Here is a 24,195-nt window from a genome sequence, read left to right on the forward strand (position 1 = left end):
GCAGATTTTAGAGGTGGAACTGCACAAGAGGTTGTTGTTTTTTTTGCTGTTCTTTTCTCATTAAAATAGGTAGGGAGGTGGGGCCAGCGGTTCTGTCAGTGTCAGACAGGCAGCCAGTAATGTGTTGCTGTAGATCAATCATTATGAAAATGTGTACAGCACATGTACAGTAGCAAAATCCTTCTCATGCCAAATGCAATTTAATTAATCAAGAAGAATGGTACACAGTGTTCAAATACTATCAATTGGGGAGAGGGCCTTCCTAGCTCCTTGTAACTACACATGGGCCACAACTGTACAGCAGCAATGTCAAAAGTATTGGCCTTATAAAAGACAGCAACCCTCCCCCACTTCTTTATGTTTACAACTGTGTCGCTGGTCTATCAGTGTACAGCGCTGAGCATTAAAATATGTATTTTCTTGCAAAAACCGAGAATGCACTTTCAAAAAATATTTAACAGGCAAAGCTGAATATCTTATTAAATTGATATTATCAAAACAGTGTTCAAAAATTTAAAGAAAGTAGCTTTTCATTTTATTCATCGAGGAATCCATTAAAGCTTGTGCTCTGAAGTAGTATGTAAATTATATGCCTTTCAAGGTAGAGCTAGGGCAAATTCACTCCATCAACTAATGATGAACCTCATTATGTGCGGAGAGTATTCATAATGAGGAAACAAGCCACCCGCCATTCCATGTTCTAACATAAATCCCTGTAAAATGTGAATTTCTCCATGTCTAATTAAAGGCTACTAATTCCCACTACCAACCTTTATGTCCCCCCCCCAAAATATAAAATTTTTAATAGAGTTTCTAGATTTTAGCAGATTATAACAGTACTACAGTGAACTACTGTTTTAAACAACATCATTTCCAGATAGAGGAACATAATTGTTTTTGAACACACAAGTTGTTTGACTTTCTTTTTTCATCAAAAAAGAGCCTCTAGATTTCCAAACGTTTTTCCACACATAAATAAATAAAAAGAAAAAAGATGGTAGAGTGCCTATGAAATAATGAGCATTTATATGTGAGTGTACATGCAGTGCACACATCCACACACACACTCTTCCAATTCCTGATTTATTCCAAGTAATCATAACTTTTAAAAACGAGGAGGAGCAGGATAGCTAAGTAGACAGGGCACAATGTTGCCACAGTGTGGCCCTCTTAAAAATCCAGAGATTTAAGTGGATAAGATTTAGGCATGAACATAATCCTCCTGTTGAAATCCATGGGACAATCCTTAAGCTTGAATGGATCATGACCCAAGTGTTTAAGTAGCTTGTTTTAACCTTTGCAAAGGTGTAGTGTACATTCTCATATTCCATGCTGCTATTGGCAAGCTGAGTTCCACATACATATCTATTCTTATGACTACTTTTGCCTTTCAATTTGTATATGATGTATCCACTGTACTTTTTAAAATAAATTGAATTTAGTCATTTTCTTAATTAGATAAAGGATGGGTTTCTTTTAGGGTGGGATGAATTACTTTCCTTTGCTCCCTTTACTGTTTGCACTAAAGTCTACACACACCTAGGAAAAAAATATTTTGTTAAAAAAAATACCCTGTTGATATGCGTGGATGCTAAAAATCAACAACCACCAAAGGACCACGTCATGCCAACCAAAAAGTTCACATTCCTATTAACTCTGTCCATAAGAAAGTTTAGGACTGGAATTTATTAAAAAATCCAACAAAAGAACATCTCCCAACTTGCAAAGAAAAAATGTTTTACAAAATGCTACTTCCAAATCTGAATACTGTCCTACAAATGAATTAGACCACATATGGACTAACATATTTTGCCAGTACTGATTTACTGAGGCTTTTTCGTCTTAATTTTGAGTTTGCTTAAAAGAAGATTGTTTCTTTCAATGGTATAAAAATAATCTCCATCATTAGAAAGAAAAATAATAATAAAAAGCTGCTAGAGTGCACTGTTCTCTGTTCTCTACGCTCTATGGAGGATTTCCCCCCCTCCTTTTAGGTCAGCCAGTCATGCAGTAGGAAGACAATCCTCCAAAAATAACTTGTCCCTCCCCCGGAGCACAGAGTTTAACAACCTACCTTTGTTCTGGGTCTTGCAGATAATAACTGGCAAGCCTCAAGTCTGTGAGGGTTTTTGGGAAGAGCCAAGGGTGTTCAGAGTAATCACAAGTAGAGAAGATGACAAAGAGGAAGAAGGGGGGGGGGGGGGAACAGCAGAAAAGCATCTAAAAAGAAACTGGTCTAGCTGACAATTGACCACAGCATAGCATTTGCATCTGTGGCACTGTTTATGCAGGACCGAGTGCACCTCTGCTCCACCAGCGTCTACTCCAACTAGTGGCATTTTAAAGGATGTAGGCATGACAATCAAGAGAAAGAACACATCTCTGTTTGGAAGAAGCACATGCTTGTTTGGTTGCTTTCTCTCTCTCTCTTTTTTTTTAAAGCAAACATCTATCAAACGTGAACCTGAACCGAAAGGTCCCAGGCTCAATCGGCATTCTTACCTTCACGTTCCCAGCAAAAGGCTCCACGGCACACATTACTGACGGAAGATGCATGTAAAGATACGTTTCAAGGAATTCGTCCGCTGCTTTCAAAATTAATTAAAAAGAAACAACCCCCCCAGTGTTCACAGGGGCTTATATTTCCAAACAAATGCATCTCGGCTCAGGCAGCATAGCACAGCACTGGTTTACATGCACAGGGAGCTGCATGTCAGTAGGCAGAGTTCTTTAAGATTTACTTGACGCTTATTTTCCGGGAAGCCTTTTGTGGAGTTTGTGCCGTTTGTTTCTTATTGTCTGCGAAGCAGTTAGAAGCTTCTCCCTGAGGGGGCCCCTCGGCCCCTGGCTCCGCTGCTTTGACAGGGAGGTAACCATATTAGGATGTGTATGGTAAAGTAAACAATAACATAGTTGCAATGAAATGAGATTTTTTTTTTCTTTCAGCTAATGGTGTTGGTGTCAGCCCTGTTCTTAGCCTTTCCCACTGGTTTTGTTTTCTAGTCAGAACAGGCCTTCTTTAAAGAAAACAGGGAAAAAAAGAGAGGGAAGAAAGAAATATTTCCAGCTCCCAAACGTCTATTTTTTTTAAAATGATAAGATTAAAAAGAGCTCTTAGCATCCTTGTAACAGTCGTTCCGGTGTAATTAGCAGGACATACACCCAGTATTTTGGAGAGTTCCTGCAGAATTATTAGCAGGATATGAACATTAATAGCAGCTGTTTAACAATAAACTCTCTTTTTTTCCCTGAAGCGCTAGAAGCAAGTCAAAGTCCAAGCATATCGACGGAACAACCTCACCTTAACTAGAAGCGTTAAGTTGGGCAAGCACATGCAAGTTTGGCAGTTTTACATGCTAAAAGCATTTTATTCAACATTTTAAAGGCAGGTGTCAAATTATTTAATTAGAAGCAGCACTAAGCATCTGCCAATCAAGTGCCTCCCACAGAACACCCCCCCTTCCCCAAAAATTCTATGATACAAAAGACACACATTTAGAAACCACAGTATCACTTACAAAAGAAGTTGCCAAGCTCTGATAAAAAGTAGACTCTGCCTACATGAAGGCTGCAAACTTATGCTTTGTTGTGCAAGGGTTACATTCGGCCTACTCCAGTCACATTTAAGTCCTACAAATACTGAAGTACCAGGAAATCACTGGGATGGGGCTCAAGATTGTAGCCTAGGAGATTAGCATCTAGAGGTGCAAGTCTAGTATTTAAAGCTAAATATTCAAAAGCAGCTTAGGGTGGGAGGGTGGAAGCAGTATTAAGAAAGAAGAGAGTTTCCAGGGTCTACCCTGCCAGGAAGATATATGACAAGTGATCAGGTCATTTAAAATATTTTGCAGCATTACCTGTTAGCATCAGTCACAAGTCAAATGAGAAACAACGCAGACTTAACTTGGAAAAGGACCTGAGTCAGGGCTCCAGTGAGGATCCCCACATGTCAGCACTAGTAAAATACAGTAGGCTAGGACTAGAAGAGACGGAGAGGGTGGTGGCACAAGGTATTAAGGGACAGATTTAGTATCAAGTTGACAATATGGTTGAGTAGAGAGGCAGAAAGATGCAAGCACCAATTTGTACATTCAAGCCATTAGTCTTCCAATTCCATAACATTCCTTCTATTTCCCCTTTCCACAATGTCCTCTTAAGCCTGAACTTGAAAACAAGCTCTCTGCTAAAACCTGGGTTCAGTTTTCTTTAAGCCCTCAATTTTTCAGAGTTCAGACACTGTACACTATTCTCTCTGCACAGCCAGTAAACAATAAAATAAATAAATGCTTAGGAGAATTAATAAAGAACAACTTAACACAGGCAGATATCAAAATCAATAAATCACACAAACAACGAGCAGTTCAAAAGTTCAAAGACATGATGGCCAGTTCACGAACGTCTTAGCACTCAACCAATAATAACTTTACTCCATCACTCCTCATACTGTAGACAATTTCATAGCATCGTTTTCATTAGCTTGTCCTGCTGAAAACTGCTAGCTATTTATATATATGGTAAAATAAATTAGCCATTTCATCAAGCAGTATAATTTATATAAAATACATTAGCACAATGCTCAATTTTCCAGTTGTAAATAAATACACCAATCCATTCAATACCAATTGATTTGATTATTACTATTGCTAATGTGGAATCTTGTTCCCGCTTTCTTCTCATGCAGAATTTTTTACTGGGTTTGTTTCTGTAAAGTGTAGCAAACCAGACCCGTGAATCTTAGCAGCAGGATGTTTTAAAAACCATTTACAACCATGAACTTCAGACAACATCCTATGTACAACTTTCACTGACATATTAGATACATAAAAATTCTTTAGAAAATGTAATAGTGAATGGGGACACTACCAAGATTTACTTTTAATTTTACTTTAATTAATTGGACACAATCATGATAAAAGCAGAATTAGCATTTGTCACTGCAGGCAGTTTCAGGAAAATAATCCAAAATCTCACTCTAACTTGGCCAGCAGCCAAGTGACCATGTATGTATTAAGGTTAGTTCACATAGTTCACAACCGTCAACAGATATGGGATGGGAGTTCTATGTTAGAAACTTGATTCCCAGGCATGACTGAACCTTATTCAGCTCAGGACCATATCAAGATCAAGATCACAAGCATTATATCATCATTTTTAAAATGGGTGGCTAAATTATTTTGGGAATTACAGCTTCCAATAGCTTGTTTCATCATGTACCACTGTTATTTCCAGAATGAAGATACAGTAGTACCTCGGTTATCGTTGACTTCGGTTTTCGTGGGTTTCGGTTTTCCTCGACTTTTTCTGGGAAAAATTTGTCTCGGTTTTCATCAATTGCCCCGGTTTTCATTCTCAAACCCAGAAAAAATTTGCCCAGAAAAAGTCCACAAAAACTGGAACCCAGGAAAAGTCCACGAAAACTGGCTGGGGTTTGAGGAAGCTCAGCTGGGAGGCAGAGGGAGCTCCTTATTTGGGCAGTGACATCAGGGCTGGCTGGGATTTGAGGAAGCCCAGCCAGGAGGCAGAGGGAGCTCCTTATTTGGGCAGTGACATCAGTGCTGGCTGGGGTTTGAGGAAGCCAAGCCAGGAGGCAGAGGGAGCTCCTTATTTGGGCAGTGACATCAGGGGGAGTCACTGCCCAAATAAGGACCTCCCTCCTAAAGAAAACTTGCATGATACAGCATGTTGAACTAGTTTAGATCACTGTAACTGATGGAAACTGCCTTTTTTTGCTTGGGAAGGGGGTAGCATGTTTAAACCATAGCTTTCTAGTCAACTGCAAATAAAACACAACCAAGCAGTACTGATGCAATAATGGCCCATTATGCATTACTCATACCCCATGTTTGCTTCAATGTGGAATTTCCCTGCAGCTTTCCATTTTGATGTAGATCACAACTGCAAATTGTCCAGAGCAGAAAGCCATTTTGACCACCCAAGGCTGCCTTGCTTTTTCCCAAGCAACTCCTCTTTTTGGTGCCTTTCTGTAATCGAGGAACTACTGCCCACCCGCCACTCCCTTGAGTCTTCTGCCTGCTGCCTTCTTTTTCTTTTCTTTTTGTGTACTCTGTCCAGCATTATTTTCTACTTTGCTGATTCAATAGAATGCTGGCTTGCTCCAGGCACAACAGTCACCCACTCCCATAATCCTCCTCTTCCCACAAATGACCCATAATTCTCCTCTTCCCACAAATGAGCACCCTTTGCTCTCAGGTGCTGAAGTTTCCCCAATATCCAAAAGCCTCCCATAAAGCCCTTCAATCATTCTGGAACTCGGAGGGGGGGGGAGGAGTGAAGTTGGGGGAGGGGCAAGAAAATCCAAAGAAAGTGTAACACAGCACCATCTCCTCCACTTTCCCTTCAAAGGCAGGGAAACATTCAATTTGCTTGCTCTTCAGAACTGAGAGGCTTCTGGGATCTTGCTTGCTCTTCAGAACTGAGAGGCTTCTGAATGGTAGTATATAGCACAGGGGCCTACAACTGGAAGAATGAGGAATGAAATAGAAAAAATTAGTAAAAGTAAAAGATTATATATTTTTGTTGATTGTTATAGGCTGATTATGTACAAATAGGAGGATTAGTGGAACTATTTTTTGTTAAAAAGTGGGAATAATAACATAAGCTGATATAGAAGTAAATGGGCTTAGTCAGTCAGAAATATTATACATAAGGTGAAGGCAGGATAGGAACCAGTTAGAATTCTTTTTCTCTTTTTGTTCTGATCTTTTCTTTATTAAATGTCATTGTATGGGTAATTGGCTATTTTTCGGGGGACAGAGGTTAACACTTTGTATTTCTTATCTTTTTTCCTTCTATATCTTATGTAGGGTGGCTGGTACATTATCTTGTAATTGATGTAGTATAAAAATTTTAAAACATATATTATTTTTAAAATGCAGGGGGTTGGCCTGCTTGGCCTTCTTGGTCATGGCACCAAAAATCCTGGAACTCTCTCTCCAAGGAGATTCATCTGTCCTATTTTGTTGTCATCTTCTACCCAGGGAAAAGACTTATTTATTTCATCTGACATTCCCTTAGCGATTCCTCCTTTCACCTCTGTTTTTAATTATTGCATGCTTGTGGATTGTAACTCTGTGCTCTGGAATCCAACTCACTGAATTTTAAAGCAGTAAAAAGATCTACAAGAAAGCATCATTAAAAAATAGGAAAAGTACAAACATGAAGGAAATTAGAAAGATAAGGGGGGATAAAAGGTGCTTTACCAAAGGAAGGATTCATATGATACATAATATACACAAATTTGGGGACAGAATGTACTATTAAACACAGATAAATATCGAGCATGAGTAAGAATCTTGAATTGCTATTCTGATCATTTTATGTCATAAAACAATGATTTTAGATGATGCATACATGTATCAAAATAAGAATCACAACAGGTATTCCACATTCCTTCTCATGTAGGAGGGAATTCTTGTTTTAAGAGGCCATTTGCGGATTATATGTGGATACAAACATATAATTTCAAAGTTTAAAGTCTGTTGGTCGACAAATTAGGGCATCTTGCTGCCATGTTTTCCAAAATCAATCACACACAAATGTTGCCACCATATCCATTACCAATGCTACATAACTGCCCTGTTGTCTGGTTCCATACTACTCTGATAATACAGAGAGTGACATGATTTATCCAAAATTTGTGCCTCTTTTCCATGCTATCATGAATGTACTTTCCCTATAAACATTAGTACTTTGTGGTACTGCATTAAAGGGAAACACAGTCCTGCTAGTTTGAACTGAATTGGTGCCACATTAAAAAAAAACCTGGGGAAAACTAACACCATACATTCCTGGATTCCCACTAGTAACAAGCTGCAAAAAAATCCCCAATGATATTAGCAGCTGACAGGAGCTCTTGGATACAAAGAAATTGACTTCTTTTTTGAGAGTGTCAGGAAAGCTGAAGAATATACATCCCAAGATTGAGACTGGGGGCAGGTAACCGCCTGTACAAACTGCTCTACAAATACCACCAATAACAACAACAAAAAGCCTAATTCAAAATCGTCCTTATTAGCTCGGTGCTGTTCTTTTTTTGTTTTGTGGTAAGGACACAGCTCCAGTTGGCATATAGAGGAAACCAAAAACCTTTTACCCTCATTACTTGAACCACTTCTGAAGCTCCGGCTCTGCCGTGAAAATCTAATTAATCAATTAACCAACTGCACCACTCAGCTGACCATATGTTAACATAATTCCTTTTTAAAAAATTACACATGAGCAGTTCTCTTTGCTCACCATTTGTTATAGATTTATTTCAGCCTCCAACCTGACCATCTCATAGGATCAAAGAAGGTAACAATGTTTTAAACGAATTGAAATGCAATGTAAAATAAGATGAAAATGTAATAAAATATACCAAAATATGAAATATAGTTACCTAAAAAACACCCTGCATTTTCTCTGCAACAACCACTAATTGCCAGCCAATATACATAACATGCCCATCAATCTACCAGTGTCATGCAGCTACAGAGAAAAAAAACTCCTTCAATAAAAGGATAGATATCCCTGTTCCTTCACAGTACAGGGTTTGGGAGCCATTAGTTCCTCTTTTTACCCTTACAAAACTTTGGACATTGTCCACAATCAATTAAGCTCTAGCAATTGCAAGATGTAGATAAAAAGAAACAAGAAAAGCAAAACTTAGCTGAATAATATGAACCCTGCAACATCTGATCTCATGTGTGCTTAATCTCACCCAGAATCTGTATACTTTGAAGGAAGAACAAAATAAAATGGAACACCAAGGAAGGACATAATCAGCATAATTGATTAGCCACCATTTGGAACCACAAATAATTTCACTAGTGTCCCAGCGGACTTCTGGATGAGATCAATTAATGCCTCCTCAGACGCAACAGAAGTGCCATCAACCCGCTGGAAAATCTTAAATTACTAGGTTTCAGCCACCTTTTAGAGTTCTGATTTGTGGGAAAGCGAACAAAGCACAATTTGTCATTTTGTTCAATTGGGACATCACAACAACTATAGTATTGTCTTCAAGCATGTCTTCAATATCTATTTGCTCATGAGGGAAAGAATACAGAGACCACAGGACTCCCCAAAAAGGCCCTTTGTCATAGTGATGAACCAGGATCTATAGTTACATTTAAACACAGACTTGAGAGAGAGAGGAGAGAGTGAGTGAGTGAGTGAGTGAGTGAGTGAGTGAGTGAGTGAGTGAGTGAGTGAGAGAGAGAGAGAGAATTTTAGGCGCATTAGGAATTGGTGAATGATACTCTGCCTCTGGATACTAACATTTCCATGTATATTTAAATACAAATGCAACTCTCAAGAGAACACTTAAAATTAACATGCTAAGTAGACTCCTAAGTATCTACAAAGGGGAGACATATGCACCTTCCACTCTAGGTAGGCCTATGATTGAATGTCAAGAGAAAATGGAAACACTCTCCTGCTGGTGTTCCCTGGTTTTCACAGTTAATATCTCTTGCATAGGGGCTATCCAGTTTGGCAAATGTAAATTGGCCATAGCCAGCAAAGGAGTAAATATGGCAAAGCAGAGTTAAAATTGACACATAAACGAGAATTGTGCTGCAGGCAGGCAGGGTGTGGTCAGGTCCAGTTCAACAGATCAAGGCAGATGACAGGCAAGGTTAGGTCACAGTCCAACAGGTCACGGCACAGGAGATCAGGCAAACAGGCTGGAGCTCAGCAGTAGACCAGGCACAAAGAAGCAACAGGAAACACACTTGTTGCACTCAGGCAGAAGCAGGCTCACAGCAAGGCTTATATAGAGAGCCTTGTCCTAGGGATTGGGATTCTGCAAGCAGTTAATCCTCATCAGATGTAGATACTTCTGTTCTCCCATATCTTGCTGCCAGACGAGCACTCCTTCTTTGCTTCTGAAGCAACTGCCTCTGCTTCTGCCTCCTGTGCACAGCTGGCTCACCACTGGGTTCCCTAGAAAGATCTGCAGGCTCCTCCATCTGAATGTCATCAAGCAGGGAAGGGCTGGGAGTTGGCTCTGCTGCCAGCTCTTCCTCTGGAGCAGCCTCCTCTGGCTGCACTGTGTCCTCAAGTTCTGCCTCGGAGTCCTCTGTGTCCTGGTAGGTACCCAGGGCTGGCTCATGGCAAACCTTTTCTCTAGAAATTTTCAGAATATTCGAGTATTTTACTTCTACTAAAGCAATTTGCCAAGTTCAGTTTTTTAAGCATATGTCAGCGAACTGCAGCTTGGTTTTGATATCCAACAGTTTTTGCACCTGAATATTCTGAATAAATTTAATAAAAACAATGGCGTATTTACCTGTTATATTTTAACGGGGGTTTCCTCAATGAACTTAACGTGGATTAGTCCTTGAAATGGCTTAACAGTTAAATCTGTTGCTACAAGTTTCCACCCAATTACCCCTCCTCTATGTCGGAAGTATTAACGTATATCAACCAATGTGCTGGTATGGAAACATTGGGCACAGAAAGGACACATGACGAGCCCTGCTACGTGTAATGGCAGCAGAACAACACAAACATAGTGGTTAGTAGCCTGGCCTGTATAGAATTATATATACAGATTTAAAATATTTCATCAATAGCCATTTTCTTCACGAACACAGAGCAATACCAAAGGAAGAGTTGTATTTTCAGTAACTCATCAATGAAACTACTGCTAGCAGTTCCGAAAATCCTCCTATCTTAACTGTTTTTTTTATGTTGGATTCAAATGCATATATTTCTTCATAGCAGTTTTCCATTTCCCTGCATCTCTGTGCTGTACCTTATCAAGGCAGGGTGTAAAAGTATCCAATTTGATATCTGTTTGCAGGACTGGAGATTTCTTCCTATCTTACGTAGCAAGAGAAGCTTCAGGGGATGGCTTAGGAGCCTAAGCATCAGGTTTTAAATACCTAGATTGACTGGAACCTCAAATCCCATCAGGGTTTACTTAGTCCTTCATGTTTCTTTGGTAGATAAACTAACTTCGATGAAGTTTATTTTGCTGGATACTTTTGAAGGAGCTCTTAAGAGCTGATGTCTTCCCTGCACTGAATGAGGTTTTCCCACAAATTCATTGAATATCCTGGGGTCTTGGTCATAAGGTATGGGCTAGTACCACTAAAGCTATAGGGAAAGCTGCTCTCCCGCTTCTCCCTATAAAACAGGGCTCTCCAATCCTGGCCATTCAGATGTTTGTGGACAGCTGACAGAAGTGGATGAGAATCATAGTATACAAACATCTGGAGGGCCAGGGTTGGACAGTAAGTGCACATTTTAGGCAATGTAGTGGGGAAGGGAAAATAGAAATAGGAAAAAAAAGTAGAGGAATAGGATAAAGGGGGGAAGCAAAGGAATGAAGGCCAACATAAGTTAGCCAGCATGACAAAACTACAAATCTCTTCTTTGACTGTTGAAAAAAGTATTTTTGTTTCTATAACATCAGTTGTCTGCTTTATTCCAAGAACACAGACCAGGAGGCATTACAGATTTTCACTCTGCCATAATTATCCCTATCTTTACCTTTTACATTTATTTACTTCATTATCTGATTCTGTAATTATGGTTTGGTTTTTGGTTTCACTTTTATGTTCCTCCCTCCTGGGTTGGTCACCCAGGGAATTAGATTTTTAATATAATAACTGTAGCACCAAATGGACATTTTAATTGATGGATTTAAATCAATTTATGTATTAAATTGTTGGCATATTTTTGTACTGTGAGTAACCCTGAGCCCAACCTTGGTCGAGAAGGGACAGCATATAAATTTAATAAAATGAATTAAAATGAATGAAATCATTTGGCTGCCATTCTCAGGCATGGCATCAGGCAAGTGCCCTACAAGATACCTTGATGGACGGCCCCATCCAATGAGCAGGGCACCCAGCCACGGCACCACTGCTGTGCTGGCCCGCCGTGCCCAAGAAGGCTTCCTGGCAACACAGAGATGCTTAAAATGCACACAAAAAAAGCCTCCCCGCCACCAGGAAGTCTCATGGGGCCAACAGGGTTGAGGCACCACACTCCTGGCCCTCAGTTCCAGGAGGGAACAGACTATTGTCGGGTCCACCCTCAGAAACACCTTCCCCATGCTGGAGTCCAGTTGGGACAACAGCGCAGCCTTGCCACATTTTTTGGGTTTTGCAGCGTTGGGCAGAGGAATGGGCGGTCACTCCATGCTGCTCCCTAATACCCTTTTGATCCCCTCATTGGATGGGGATGTTAGACAGCATTCATTTTTAAACAATGGCTTGGATTCAGAGAACTGTGAACACAACCAAGTGTGCCTCTCCATTCCTTCAACTGGTATCCACTGTGCCTCTTCTCCCCATATTCTTAAGGTTTAGAAAACCATCAATGTCAGATTGCCTGAACACATTCAAGGAGGCAATGTTCATTAATTCCTGTCTCCCACTACAATGACATCGATGTTATTCCTTTTTTACATTACATTATATTATTTACATAATACACTTGTCCCCTCCCTTTCTCCCCAATGCAGACCCAAAGCAGCTTGCACTTTTCTCCTCGCCTCTATTTTATCATCACACTAACCCTGTGAGGTAGGTTAGGCTGAGGCCTTGTGATTGACCCAAGGTCACTCAGCAAGCCTCCATGGAACAAGTGGTGATTCAAACCCAGGGCTCCCGGATACTAGCCTAGTACTTCAACCACTAAACCACACTGGGTCCTGCAAACCTTAATAGTGGTGGATAACTTATCCAATTCCTACTCTATTCATCGTTATCTGGATCCTAGCTATTATATTTTAAAATTTTCACCTCAGAATGTTGTACAACCATTTACATTGTTAAAGCACCCGCTATCACTTGTTGGAAATAAGACTGAAATGCGGTAGCAAAGAAGCAAGCGAAGAAGCGCAAGCAGTCAAACCTAATGGTAAATAAGGGCACTAGTGAACCAAAACTGCAGAATAATTTTAAAAAATGTTTTCTGAATATCCCCAAACTGAACATTGCAGATTCATGGCATCAAGCTTCCAGTCAGCAGATGAAGAAATAGTCAAATTGGTCACCACATGAGCTATAACTGAAATTGGCAGCTGATCATCAATCTCTACAGGTTAAATTTCTGTTCACATAAGTGCATTCACATAAATAAAACCACATTTAAAAGCAGGAATAAAAAGCAGAATGAAAGCAAAATTCATCCCGTTGCCATCTTCTTCCCTTTCACATTAGAGCACCTGCTTTGCTTTAAAGCATCAATGAGAACTGCCGGGGAGAGGGCATTCCAGAAGGAATATTCCTACATGTAAACTTTTATGCTTGCAGCTCATAACTGGGCAGGCAGATTCTAATAAAGAAGTAAGCTGAGGGAAAGCACACTAAAGATGGTGAATAACAAAATTTTCTCTTTCAGAGACATAAACAGAATGTTTCTGTAACATGAACCCCACTGAAGATTCATCAGAATTGTGCCTGGTGTTTTGGTTGCACTTGTTAGTAAGGAAATGGTTTTATCTTATTCCACCTTTAAACAACCCTGCCAGACCACTATCATTTTTACTTTGAAATATATAGTTACTCGCTCAAGACTATTAGGGTATTTGAACTACACTGTCTCTCAAGCAATAATACTGTTTTTACCAACAGCCAGCTCAGTGACAAACCAACGGACAAGCTAATTGTCATGTTCACTAGCACCATAAAGTTCAGATATTCAGGAGGTGCCTTTCTCCATGTAAACCTTATCACACACATCCTAAAGTTCTTCACGTGGTGCTGTTTCTCATGAGATGAAAAACTGGAGCAAGGCCTTTATATTAATGTCCCCAAGGCTGTGTGATACATTGCTAAACTTCTGGTATAAAACCAGTGCAAGATTGCGAAGGTTTTTTTATTATTATTTGAGCAGGTGTGTATGCATTATGATGTTACTATATGTGAATCTGAATTCCTAATTTATAAAAGTAGTTTTGCTGATTGCACTAATCAGTTACATTCAAGTCCAGTAGCACCTTGGAGACCAACAAGATGTACTAATCAGATTCTTCAGCTGAGCCTCTTGTGACTAACAATGGTAAAAAAACACAACCAAAACACAGTTGGGTTCATGCTACTACAGATATTTGAGAACTTTATGTAATGAATCATAGCCCTCAAATGCATATAACAGAGAAAGGAACAATAATCATGAAGTGTTTTAAAAAATAATGCCCTGGGGGATAACTCCTGACAACAAATCCCCACCCCCCCCACCCCAACAATGTTAAAGCTGTGGCAACAAGACTAAGTTGGAAAAAGAGAGTTTCTTTTTTAAACAAACAAGCTACTTGGCTTTCGGATTTCTATATTCCATATCAGATCAGGGGAATCGGTGGTATACACACAGACCAAAATAAAAATTATTTTAGGAAACATTTAACATTTACAATAGTTAATGCCAATATGTATCCAAATAAACCACATTAAGCACAGCATTTTTATGCAGTATTTTATGTCTGTTCAGCTGGCTGGACAATTTTATGTAAAAGCTTGTTTATTTGTACAGAGGACACAGCTTACCGAAACTTGAACTTGTTGTTATTTTCAAAGGCAGTATCCGTCTATGTACTTTGTGTGCATTCAGATGGCGGATTAATCCAAGCTTTGCTAGGAAAGATTAACCTGTTCTATTAGGAGTCAGGACAACCGACTGCTGCAGTGGCAAATCGCAGCATATGGTCAATTGGACAACTTCATTCCACTTCAAAGAGAAATTAAGTAAAGCACTCTGGGGTATATTCCGCTCTTGTTATACTCTCAAATCCCAATTAATGCTAACGACCAGCCGTAAGTGAATTGAGTGCTACAATGCACACATGTAAGCAACCTACCTGCAGATAAAAATGATCTTTGGGTAAAATGAATGAATGAATAAATAAATAAATAAATAAACCGGGGACCCCTTTTCAAGAGAAAAATAAGAAGGGTTTCAGAAAATAGCTGCCATCTCTACTGCTTTGCAGTGGTACAGCTGAAATAGAATTTGACAACATATAAAATACTGTTGAGTTGCAGACTAAAAATTAGAGTTCAGTATAGGTTTATCATCTTAACTCGAGATCAGAAAACTGGCTCCTAAAGGGAAAGAAAGAGCATCAATTCCATTTTTCTGAGAAAACCATTTCCTACCAACTTTGAAAACAAGAATGCCTACAGTGATCTGATTGGTTTCTTTGTGATTGTTTTGGCTCAGCTCCTTCATCCCTCCACAGTTGGGAAGCTAAATGTTAGCCTAACCACTAGCTTGAGAGGGTTTTCTTCTTATTAACCTTCCACTTTGTGTTTCCAATTTTAGAAAGGAGTAAAACTATCTTTCAGCAAATTTCACCTTCTCTTATTTGCTTCTAAGGTGAAAATTCAAGTTTATTTTCCCATGGACAGCAGACTGCTGGAAAGTGCAGCTTACATTTTTACACGTCAGAGATTCAACTTTACAAGGGATGGGCATTTTACACCTCCAAAGAACTACTGATTTTAATCTGGACAGGGTTTCTTGGAAATACAGCTCATGGCAACATCAAATAACAGCCATTTTGTTATTTTTAACTGGATGCAGTGATGGGAGGGAAATACCTAACTTATCACATTTCTAAAAACTCGTGACTACTGGCCAAACTACACATGACATGCTTGCTTGCACATACACCCATCCAGGCCATTGTGGCTTTGGAAATATACAGCCCCCCCCCCCCCCCGGGGTCCTGATTCAAATTGGGCTCCTGTGGCACTTTTTATATGGAACTGCTGCAGTATAAAGGCCAATTCACACTGTAAACCTGGATGAATTGCAACATGTAATTTGGCTCTTAGAAAAAGAATTGTTCACTACAACCACCAAGGACGGGCTTTAAAAAAATCATAAAACACATTAAGATGGCACTCATTTTGTTTTCCATTTTAATTCAGGAACTAGTTCTTCAAAGAGACTGAAGGCACCTATCAGGGATGTGTTAGACGTAGAGTGACTGCTAGTTTACCTGCCACTTTTGTAAGACTCTGAGTTGCCCCACTGGCAAGGCTGTCTCTAAAGCCGGTGCTAGCTGGTGCCCATCCTCAGGGCAGCCTCTACAAGGTCTCAGTATTCAGCACCCACAGAGGGGGACAGGTGGGGACAGCAGAAGCTCAGGAACCGAAGCCTAGAAAAGTCAGAGAATGGAAAGATTCTCTGGACAGATTTAGTATTGGGGGGACTCCTTGTTGCCCTTGTGTCTGCCCCTAATTGAAGTAGAAGGTGCCCCTCATGCTCCTTAGGAGATGAATCCCAGAGATCTAGGGCTGTGATGGACTTAGCCAGTAAGTATTGATAGTTCTCATGTTGGAAAAACCTCACTGACTGCTCAGAAACATCTATGGGCAGTTCCTCGTCTAATAAGAACTCTCTCTACTTTTTCCTCTTCTTCGCTATGGGATCTGGTGTCACTATCCCAGTGGGAAGAATACCTTCTGTGTTTTCTCTCCTCCCATCTTCCTTGCTGCTTTGGTGGGTCAAGCAGCAGCCCCTGCCTGGTTAGAAGGGACTCTAGGAGGGGAGTGGAGGAGGACATAGCTCTTGGGGCAGAGCCTCTGCTGAGATGGGTGGGCGTCCATTTCCCCTGTCATTACCTGCTTCAAAAATGCAATGAATTCTGAGTTTAGTAGTGTTTTGCATCAAAGCTGCCCTTACAAGTAGATTCCAGCATGGGGTCTTCATCGGCTATTTCAGAGTGCTCTATATTGCTAGATTGTGAAAAATTATGTCTTTATGTCTGTTTTAAAACTGTTGTTCACTGCCCTGAGCCCCTAGGGGGAGGGGGATATACAAAACCAATAAATAAATAAATAAGTCAGTCAGTCAGTCAGTCAGTCAAGGAAGGACTTAAGGTCAAGCTGGCTGAACCAACTGGAGTGGGCCTCTCAGCCTGGCTAATTGGCCTGTGCCACTTTCCCCTACCAGCAAGATGGCATCCACCGAATCAGCCAAGCAAGAAGTAAGCTTTTCCCACACAACAGCTCTAGCCTTTGGGTAGACTGATTTATAGTTTCTGGGCAAGCAACATTGGGATCCAAAGGAAAGGTGGCTGGATTGGCCGTCAGCAGCACCTCCAGCTCTGAGGAAAAGCCATCTTCTGCACTGTTTCCCACCGTCGTTTTTTGGGAATCACAAGCTCCATTGTTAGCTTTCTCTCTCCTTGCTGGACTAAACCCTCCTAAGCATCATGTCTCCTAACATTAAAAAAAAGTAAGGAAAAGAATAAAGAGGGAAACTAGCAAGTGAGGATAGCTAGAATTCTTTCTAATCTTGTAAGAAGAGCCTACACCCAAGTTTGCTCTCCCTGTCTGAGGCAGGAAAAAAACTAAAGTAGGATGACTCCCACTACAGGAGACAAGAAGTGAAAGAAAACTTGTTCCTGATTCCCTGAAGGAAAGGGTGGGAATCACCCAAGCAAGGTGTCCTCCTGCCACGGAGGGAGAAAGCATCTTTGAAAAGGAATCCTGTAATAGGTCAAGGAGTAAAGATAGACACAGCTCCAGATTGCATCAGCTGTTCCCTGGAGAACAGAAAGTAATTCGTTGACACAACCCCCTTCCCATGCTGAGGCCTGAAAAGCAGGGGTGTAGCTAGGGAAAATGGAGCCCAGGACAGACTCCAAGATTTCCGCCCCCTCTATGGGCCCCTGCGCCCTGCCCCCATGTGCTTCACTTACTTTAGCTGGCAGCGGAACCTGGCGGGGCGGGGCCAGGGGTGCGCGCAGCAGCCTCCGCCGGCCCTGGTGGGGCAGGGGAACCTAGCAGCAGCCTCTGTTAAAAGGTGAGAGCGAGGGAGAAGGAGGAGGGGCATGCAGTGCCTCCAGGTCTCACGTCACACCTGCACACACTGTGCCACCCTCTCTGGCTTGGCCCACCCCTCAGGCAGGAGCCGCAGAGCATGGCCACAGCCCACCAGGCCAGCTGACGGGCCAAGGCCTGCCCGGGCGCATGGACATTGTGCCCAGACCCAGCCAGGCCAGAAGTGTGGAAGGTGATTTACCGCACCCCCCCCCCACATGACTTAACAGGGAACACCCGGGGCATTTGTCCCCAGATGTCCCCGTTGTAGCTATGCCATTGCTGAAGAGACCCAATAGCAATATCTAGCACAGGGGTAGGGAACCTGCGGCTCGCATGCTGCTCTTCTGCCCTTGCACTGCGGCTCCATGAGCCGAGCCGCCGGCTTCATTCTTGCCCGCCCTCCAGGCAGCAGCGCGGGTGCACCAATTGCCCGCAGCCAGCTGGGCCGCGCCGTGGGCTTCCCCTCTCGCCCGCCCCATTGGAGCAAGGTGGGCGCTTTCCTGGCGGCCGGTGAGGCCGAGCCGCTGGCTTCATCCTTGCCCGCCCTGCAGGCAGCAGGGCGGGCGCACCAATTGCCCGCGGCTGGCTGGGCAGCGCTGCGGGTTTCCTCTCTCGCCCACCTTGTTGGAGCGGGGTGGGAGCTTTCCCAGCGGCTGGCAAGGCCGAGCCGCTGGCCTCATCCTTGCCCGCCCTGCAGGCAGCAGGGCGGGTGCATCCATGCACTTCTCAGAATGAGTGGAGTAAAAGGTAAAAAAAACCCCAATATATACAGTGTTATCTTTATTTTAAATGTCAAAAATTATTTGCGGCTCCAAGTGTTTTCTTTTCCCGTGGAAAATGGGTTCAAATGGCTCTTTGAGTGTTAAAGGTTCCCTACCCCTGATCTAGCAAGATGGCCAAAGGATGGCCAGCAGAACTGAGAAGGAAAAAGGCACAAGACTTAATACGGGACTTTTTGAAACAAATTTAAATATCGAAGAAATTATTGTGATTAAAATCAGTTTCTCTCTCTATCCTGATTTCCCTGTTTATGTACACAGTATATTGCAAGTAAACTAATTTTTCTTTCTGGGTCTTCACATGTTTTAAACATGACATGTACATATGTTAAAACACAATTAAAAGCATGAAGAATCACCTTGCAGTACCAGTAAATTTCATTTGCCACTAAAGGTATGAGAAGATCCCATCAGTCAGTCAATTGCAGTAAGTTTTGCCCATAAGATGTATAAAGAAAAAATAAATCAGATTAACTTCCTAGAAGTTTATCAATATAGCTTTTTGAAACTGTACTTTATTCAAATATTTTTATTCAAGCCTACAGCAGTCCTCTCTTCCAGGCCTTAAACTCTACTGGCAAGTTTAGAAATGATATCAAGTCTTTCATTCACATCCAGCCCCTTCCTTTCTTTGTGTACAACAGTTCTACCTTTCCTTTCCTTTCCTGGTTTGCAGCAAACCATAGCCTTCTGTAATATACAAAACAGAAAACAACTTACATCTATTATCTAAACCAGAACTGGACCCCAAGGTTGGCCTGTGGCTTCCAGTTCTGTTTTGGTGTAGAGTTGCCAACTTTGGGTTGGGAAATACCTGGAGATTTGGGGCGGGGCTAAGGAAGGCGGGGTTTGGGGAGGCGAGGACTTCAATGGAATATAAATGCCATACAGTTCACCTTCTAAAGCAGCCAATCCTCCAAAAGATAACACTAATTTCTCTCTCTCTCTCATACACACACACACAAAACCCTAATGACTAATTGTTTTTTTAATCAGCTAAGTTAGAGAGCTCAGATGACAAGTTCGTCATTTAATTATGTACCTCTGGGTTCTGGTTTGTGCACAAAACTTTGAAGGAAAAAAATTCTGAAAAGGCTGTAACCCTGGCTTAAACCATATACTACAGAGATTTGAAGATTGCAATGTGAATTCTTTAACAAGATGAACTTGCACAGAAATAAGATGCCAAATGTGTACACAATCAGATATACCAAACCATAGTATACATTTTATTGTTCGCAGTCAAAGACCATTACAATAACATACACATCTACATTTCTAAGTGTTGCCAGACTTGGCCTGGCAGCTAGCAGGAGGAGACTGGAAGGGGTGGCATGGGCAGCAGCCATCAGCGACAGTGATATCCTTTCCAGGAAAACCACAGAGTTTCTGGAAATTCCTAGAGAGAACTGGCTTCCAAGGAAACCCAGAAATAACGCACTGTTGCCAATGGCCATTTTTTAAACATTTTTTTCTTTTTCCTGCCAGCTACTGGAGTGCCAACATTTTTATATGTATATTCTTATACGTATACAACAAATGTTTTAATCCCATGAATTAAGGAAAATATTTGCCCATTACAGTTTTAGTTCTTTAGCTTAACTCAATTCAAGAAACACTAGATGGTCTGCTTTGTACATTCTACATACAAAGAAGGGGTGATCACACTTAATTTCTCTCCTCACTGCAGTCTCTGCCTCCCTAGAATGCTTTGGAGGGTCATAAGTTGATCCTGGGAGAAAGGGGAAGAAGGGGAGTGATGTATTCTGCTAGCAGAACAAATAAAGGACACAAAATAAAGGACACAATTTAATGGAGGCTTGAGAGATGGGAAAGAACCATGCAGCGAGATCCCTGTAACCCCTAAACTGCAAAACTCAAAAAAGAGCAACTTCATTACATCTTTATCTGCAAACTCCCTGTTTGTGACTGAGTTGGCTCCTGCCTTCCTATAGGGATTCAGAAATTTTAGTTTGGCTTTAGTGCTAAACAGCTTTCATTAAAAGCATCATCAAAGTGCATCATATAAGTAAATCAACCCTTAAAATCTTTATTTTGCAAATTTCTTGGGCCACTAGGGATAATTAAAAGGGCAATCATATAAAGTTGGTGTAGTTTGGAGAATCAAATGACATTTTCTGCTTTATAGCCCTTCATTATCTGATTCCTCCCCTCCCCTGTTAAGACTATCTTTTGTACTTTTACAATCATGCAGCACAAACAAATAACAGTTGTACTTTTGAAGGGGTTCGATTATTGACTGTACCTTGTTTACTTGTTTTTCTTTTTTACTTCACCAGTATTCCTTCCTGTAAAGCGCGCGCGTATGCACACACATTTAGAGAGAAGTGTGCAACAGCAAGTTATTACTTAAAAGTGAACATATGAAATAAAAACTGAAGATTGCTGATGTAACTGCCTGGCAAATTTGATACCGCTTTGGGTATTTGAGATTGGAATGCTGTTTAGTTTGTTACTGGGTCCAACCATTCCTGTTAAGCTAGCAAAGTACATTATTGGTGGTAGCAGCTCATGAAAAATACAGCAGAGAAACTGCTAGTGGCAGAAGCATTTAACTTTCTTGTTAGCCGTTTTCCCCCCATGTGGCACTTTAGCACCCGCAAGTTGTTTATTATGTTCTGTGCCAGGCAAAATTGATTAAATGGGGCTCTTAAGAATCAAAGCGTTATAAATTCATGGAAATACAGCAAGCAATAAATTCCATGGAATTAAAAGCTTACTAGTGCTATTAGCATTTCAGGGTGTTTGCATTGTTAATACCGATGTACAAAAAAACGATACTCCTCTAACACAAGTCAATGCAACACAGGAAGGAGCCGTAACATTTTTATAGAATGTCATCACGGCTTGCATTTCTTCTTCCTCCGACCTGAAATGTTCATTAATGTTTTAAAGAAAATCTGAAACAAAATGAGTGGTCCATGCAGAGGATAATGATTTATGGCAAGATTTTAAAAAAGAAAGAAAGAAAGAAAGAAATCATCAACTGTAAAATCTTTTACGGTTGTTAGAAACTGAAGGAAAATCCCAGATCACCGCTTTGGTTCAGCAGGAGTGGAACAGTTACTCCTTCTAACAAAAGATGCAAATTTGTTTTGCACTTTTATTCTTTATTTCCTTTCTTTAGTCCTAGTAGCTAAATTTGGCCATCTTCAGGTTGAAGTCAGAAAATGTTCAATTCAAGCAAGCACTATTTCAATATTGTAATTTTTATCCCAGGTCCTTCTGTCCATAGGCATAAACTAACATATATATCATCAAACATATTGCTACACTCCAAAGAAACACAAAATACCAATTGTTTCTGATTCTACAATTATAGAGTGGATCCAAAGCAAAGCGTGCACAAGTGGAAGGCACCTCTGATTTCTGTAGACCCTCCTCCCTAGCACCTGAGTGTCCTAAGGGTCTCAAGAACAGTTTGGGGTGGGGCGCAGGGATGTGCGGGGTCAAGAAATCCCCAATGCACTCATAGTTTTTTTTAATCCTGCCTTTAAAAGTTGATCTGTTAAATTATGACATAAAACATAAGAGTACCCATGCTATATCAGACCAACAGTCTATTTAGTTAAGTATCCTATTTACAACTGTTGCCAATCACATGATACAGTGAGTTCCCACAGAAAACGACTCTAATCTGTTGACTGCTTGTAGGCACCTGACAATCAGAACATGGTGGTCTTACTGGATATCATGGCTCATGGCCAGAGATCAGCCTGTTTGTTTGTTTGTTTGTTTGTTTGTTTGTTTGTTTGTTTGTTTGTTTGTTTGTTTCACCCTCCACCTTTCTTACCACGGGGACCCAAATCAGTTTACACCATTTCCTCCATTTTATCCTCACAACAATGCCATCGGGTAGGATAGGCTGAGAATGTAGACTGGCCCAATGTTATCAAGCAAGCTTCCATGACAGTGTGGGGATTTTAACCTGGGTGCTAGTCCCATATTCTAAACCCTGCACCAAACTGGCTCTCTACTATCCTCCACAAATCTATCCAACCCCATTTTAAATTAATCTAAGTCACTTATAGCCCAAACCAGACGGGGCAGGGAGATTGTTCCATGGAGGTTGCACAGGGCCACACTAGCAGATTTGCCCTCCCCATGGTACTTACCCTGGCAGAGGGGCAAACACACTGGCAGGTGGCCGCCACATTCCTCCAGGATGCCTGGATGTGGCGCTGAGCACTCCTGCATCATCACCAGTACCATTGGCACAGTGGGGGCATGGCAGGGGCATCCCCAAAGGCAGAGCCAATGCTAGTCAGCTTCCACCTCTTTTGGGTGGCATAAGTCTATCAAGCCCTATGGAGAGCTTTCCAGCAGCGGGGAGGTTTTTTGGATTTTCTTCTTTCCCTATGCTGCAGAGGTGGAGTGAGGGGAAACCATGCATGGGGCACGCGCACACCCTGCACCCTTCCCGCGGTGTCGCCACCCCCGCCCTGGAATGCCCCGCCCCCTCAATGGCCCAGCCATGCCTCCGCTGCTGCTCCGCCCAGGGCACTGCGTACGCCCCCGCCCCGTGGGCGCTACACCACTGCTATGTTGCTATAAAGTCCTCTGGAGGTGTGAGACAGGAGTTCTGGATTGGGCTGCCCTTATTACCGCATCTGATGTCAGTGAGTTACACAAGTCAACTACACACTATGTCATGTAGATCTTCCTTTCGTCTGTCTTGAATCTACTGCCAATCAGTTTTACAGGGTAATCATGAGTTGCAGTATTGTTGACAAGAGAGAAATACCGTAAGATGGGAACACTTAAACATATAGTAGCAGCAATGTCTCATTGCAAACATCATCTTCCTGATCCTGCACACCACTGCTTGGAAACATGCCGCTAGTTCCTATGTGTTCTTCTCCCTTTGCAGATTCCAATTTCCTACCTCGTTTGAGCAACTGATAGCCAAGGGATGATGCATGAATGGAAATGGGTTCTGGTGGGTTTTTCAGGCGCTGTGGCCGTGGTCTGGTGGATCTTGTTCCTAACATTTCGCCTGCATCTGTGGCTGGCATCTTCAGAGGTGTATCACAGAGGGAAGTCTGTGGAAATGGGGTTTTAATTCCTGGTTTACAAGTAAATGGTGGTGCATTCAAATCGTAGTTTGCACAGTTTGAAATACCTAAACCAACTAAAATTTGTTCAAAGAAATGAAAGAACTGGGGCGCACAAAAGAAGCTGGCAGGAGAAAGAGGGAGCTCATATAGTGGGCCAGATTTCCACCAATTTCTCTTTCCGTTGCAGCCCCCCAGCTGCCTTCCATACTTTCACTGACCCAGAAGAACTGGGGTAGGGGGGGTCAAGGAGAGCAAAAGGTTGGGTGGCAAGGGGAAGCTTAGATCCCTTCCACAAATATCACTCCACTGATTGTGTTTTGGAATGTACAACACAGTGTTAAACAGAATTATACTTTCCTTTCCATGAAAGTCAAGGGGCTTCGAAGGATGCAACTCTGCTTACAATTGCAATGTAAGGTAATATACTGGTAAATTATTGCTTTAGTTTCTGATTATGAAACTGTTTCTAGCATCAGAATTCAGATAGTAGTTTGAGTTCTAAACAATATCTGCAGACAAACAATTAGTCTCCATTTATTTAGGTTA

The 24,195-nt window shown here is 41.5% G+C and overlaps 1 protein-coding gene across 10 annotated transcripts in view; it reads right to left on the bottom strand.

Moving 5' to 3' along the window:
- The window catches only part of FOXP1 (forkhead box P1), a 641,222-nt gene that overhangs the window by 332,282 nt on the left and 284,745 nt on the right, over positions 1-24,195 (bottom strand). The window contains exon 1 of one of the 10 annotated variants that reach the window (XM_048490250.1): positions 2,503-2,800. The exons of the other annotated variants lie outside the window; for them this stretch is intronic. The gene's annotated coding sequence lies outside the window, so the exon portion shown is untranslated. Of the gene's footprint in view, positions 1-2,502; positions 2,801-24,195 lie in introns of those variants that run through there. 10 annotated transcript variants of the gene reach the window in all.

This window comes from Sphaerodactylus townsendi, linkage group LG03, assembly GCF_021028975.2.
Source record: "Sphaerodactylus townsendi isolate TG3544 linkage group LG03, MPM_Stown_v2.3, whole genome shotgun sequence".
Classification (NCBI taxonomy): Eukaryota; Metazoa; Chordata; class Lepidosauria; order Squamata; family Sphaerodactylidae; genus Sphaerodactylus; species Sphaerodactylus townsendi.